This window comes from Pan paniscus, chromosome 11 (assembly GCF_029289425.2).
Source record: "Pan paniscus chromosome 11, NHGRI_mPanPan1-v2.0_pri, whole genome shotgun sequence".
Taxonomy (NCBI): Eukaryota; Metazoa; Chordata; class Mammalia; order Primates; family Hominidae; genus Pan; species Pan paniscus.
Window position 1 is genome coordinate 117,850,206 of NC_073260.2, and position 4,194 is coordinate 117,854,399.

The window sequence follows — 4,194 nt, forward strand, 5'->3', positions numbered from 1 at the left end:
CTGGGAGGCAAAGCTTGCAGTGAGCCCAGATTGAGCCACTGCACTCCAGCCTAGGAGACAGAGCAAGATTCCGTCTCAAGAAAACCCCCAAAAACCCAAAAATGGATAAAAAGATTAAGGCAATTCTTTTAGTAGTGCAAACATGATTGTCAGTGATGAATGGCACCTTGGGAGGTAACCTTGGAGCAGGAGGAGATATTGATGGGACCACCTGCCCAAGAGTTGAGGAAAGCAGTGTGGAGGGTGACCATGGTAGCCAAAGAGAAGTGGAGGAAGGCGAAGGTGTTTCCAAGGCAGGAGAGCACTGTGGTCTTGAAGCATTCATTCCCTGGTAAAAGTGGTTGAGGAGACAGCTTTGAGCTGGTGATAGCCAGATGCATCACTGACTTAGCTGGCCAGAAGGACAGGGAAAGAGAACTTGCTGACAGTGGGACTGACTGAGCGAGCAGTGTCAGGGGGACACAAACTATTAGAGATTCTTGATCACATTGAGTCAGTCGAGAAAACCTTCAAAACATTTACACTTCAGACAAATAGAGAATCTCGGAAGTCTCTCTGAACCTATTCTGGTTTGAGGGGCTGACCAGTTATAAAAAGAGAATCTGGCCGGTTGTGGTGGCTCACGCCTGTAATCCCAGCACTTTGGGAGGCTGAGGCAGGCGGATTGCCTGAGGAGTTCGAGACCAGTCTGGCCTCGACGGCGAAACCCCATCTCCATTAAATATATAAAAAAATTAGCTAGGTGTGGTGGTGTGCACCTGTAATCCCAGCTACTTGGGAGGCTGAAGCAGGGGAATTGCTTGAACCGGGGAGGTGGAGGTTGCAGCGAGCCGAGATCATGCCACTGCACTCCAGCCTGGGCAACAGATCGAGACTCTGTCTCAAAAAAAAAAAAGAAAGAAAGAAAAGAAAAGAAAGTAACCCCATCTCTACTAAAAATATTTTTTAAAGTAGCTAGATGTGGTGGCAGTTGCCTGTAATCCCAGCTACTTGGGAGGCTGAAGCAGGGGAATTGCTTGAACCACGGAGGTGGAGGTTGCAGTGAGCCGAGATCGCACCACTGCACTCCAGCCTGGGCAACAGATCCAGACTCTGTCTCAAAAAAAAAAAAAAGAAAAGAAAAGAAAAGAAAGAAACCCAATCTCTACTAAAAATATTTTTAAAAGTAGCCAGATGTGGTGGCAGGTGCCTGTAATCCCAGCTACTTGGGAGGCTGAGGCAGGAGAATTGCTTGATCCGGGGAGACAGAGGTTGCAGTGAGCCACGATCGTGCCATTGCACTCCAGCCTGGGCAACAAGAGCAAAACTCCATCTCAAAAAATAAAAATAAAAATAAAAAAGAGAGAATCTGTGACATACGACAGAGAAGACGGATAATTATTCAGCAAAAGAAACATTATACAAGGCAATTACCACTATCCAGAAAAATATCATAAAGGTTATAAGCAAGTCTCTGATACTAGAGTGGAAACAGAGAAAGACACACACACACACACTAGATGCACTCCAGCAAGAGCCCACTGTGTTTACCCTTAGTTGCTGCAAGTTAAAGTCATCCCTCCTGCACCATCTCCAAACACACTGCGCTCTACCCCTGCAACATGCTACCTGGTGGAACATTGTCACAGCGGCCTCGGCCTCGATCTCCCTCAAGGATAAGGGGATCACATTAGATTTTTTAAAACAAAAAGGCAGAGAGAGATTTGACTCCAGAAGAGGAAGTAGGAGATGTGATGATGAAAGCAAGAGACTGAAACAATGTGAGGAAGGTGTCATGACCCAAGGAATGAGGAGAGCCTCTAGAAACTGGAAAAGGCAAGGAAACCGATCCTCCCCCAGAGCCTCTGGAGGGAGTGCAGTCCTGCCAACACCTTGATTTCAGCCCAGTGAAACTCATTTTGGACTTCTTTCAGAACTGCAAGACAATAAATTTATGTCATTTTAAGTCACTAAATTTGTAATAGTGGCAATAAGAAAGTAATACACCCAGAGGCCGGACGCTGTGGCTCACACCTATAATCCCAGCACTTTGGGAGGCCGAGGTGGGCAGATCACGAGGTCAAGAGATCGAAATCATCCTGTACAACATGGTGAAACCCCATCTCTACTAAAAATACAAAAATTAGCTGGGCATTGTGGTGCGTGCCTGTAGTCCCAGCTGCTCGGGAGGCTGAGGCAGGAGAATGGCTTGAACCTGGGAGACAGAGGTTGCAGTGAGCCGAGATCGTGCCACTGCACTCCAGCCTGGGCGACAGAACAAGTCTCCGTCTCAAAAATAATAATAATAATAACAATAATAATAATATGTCCAGTTTACTTCTTTCTTGGATTACCATTTCCATTAAATAATGGATGCTCGCTGAGCATTACCTTCTTTGTTGATGTTTTCATTTTTGATCCATCCAACAATGGACATGTCAGAATATAACAATACCTGCTGATGCTTTCTTTGTTAGTGTCTAAGTGTCCAAAAGCACTCACTAACAAGCCAACAATTGCTGCTTAAATGGAGTATACCAGGCAGTGGTGTCAGGCAAATGCTGTGCCCAAAACCCTAAATGGCACTTACTGCCTATTGCCACAGGCTCCAATCAGTGTAACTGTCAGTCACCGTCACTTGTAGCTGAAAAGGCTCATTAGAACTGTTCCAAATGAGAGGTCAGTCTCAATAGCCTGCTGGATAGTTTCCTTAAGCACTCCTCTTTCTTCTAGCTACTTCATCAGTATAGTGGTATTATCCCCTCTCCTCCCTTCCTTCTGGCATCCTGTACTGTTTTACTATTATGAAGGTAAGCTCTTAATCGTGTATTCATCCCACGATCACTGTTTTAATTATGGCATTTCCCCACTGGGAACATTCCTTACAATCAAAAGAAGTGTTATACATACTTAACACTTCTGTTCTTACAATATATTCAGCAGTATCAGTTACAACCATTTGGGTATGTGAACTGTTCACTAAATAAAACATCATACAGTAAGTTTCAAGGGCCACAATGGTATGGCCTCTTCTACCACAGACAAATAGATTAATTTTGGCAGGCGTTGGAAATCTGGTAGGTCATGGTAGCTTCATCAGAAACATGCAGTCCTTTCCTTCGTTAGAGGCATCAGTTCTTAGACTGCTGGAGGGCTTCAGTGTAGTAAATCTATATACATAGTCCCCAATTTTTTTTTTTTTTTTTTTTTTGAGATGGAGTCTCGCTCTGTTGCCCAGGCTCTCTTCAGGGAGTGCAAGGCAGTGCAGAGGACACCAGCAGTGGGGTTGACTGGAGCAGAGTGGACGTTTCTTTCCTTAAAGGAACAGAGGTCAGGGTAAGAGAGAGGAAGAGATCGGGGGTGTGACAGGAGCAGTTCCACACCAATAAGCACAGTTTTGGACTTACTTTCAGATTTAAGTTGCCTTCTGCTCAGCATCTACAAACTCTTTTTCTTCTTTTCTTTTGAGACGGAGTTTTGCTCTTGTCACTCAGGCTGGAGTGCAGTGGCGTGACCTCGTCTCACTGCAACCTCCGCCTCCCAGGTTCAAGGAATTCTCATACCTCAGCCTCCCGAGTAGCTGGGATTACAGTCGCCCACCACCACGCCTGGCTAACTTTTTGTATTTTTAGTAGAGACGGTGTTTCTCCATGTTGGGCAGGCTGGTCTCGAAATCCTGATCTCAGGAGATCCACTCACCTCGGCTTCCCAAAGAGTATGGCGCCCAGCCAAGCATCTACAAACTTTTACAACTAAGACACCATTCAGGCAGCTGCTTCAATCCTACCACTGTAAATCTCTTGCTGTTTGAGTTTTGTTGTTTTTGTTTTTGTTTTGTTTTTATGAGACAGTGTATTGCTCTGTCGTGTATCGCTCTGTTGCCCAGGCTAGAGTGCAGTCGTGCGATTTCGACTCACTGCAACCTCAACCTCCTGGGCTCACGCAATCCTCCCACCTCAGCCTCCCAAGTAGCTGAGACCACAGATGTGTGCCACTACACCCAGCTAATTTTTAAAAAAATCTTCTGTAGGCCGGATGCGGTGGCTCATACCTGTAATTCCAGCATTTTGGGAGGTGGAGGCAGGCGGATCACCTGAGGTTGAGAGTTCGAGACCAGCCTGACCAACATGGAGAAACTCCATCTCTACTAAAAATACAAAATTAGCTGGGCATGGTGATGCATGTCTGTAATCGCAGCTACTCGGGAGCCTGAGG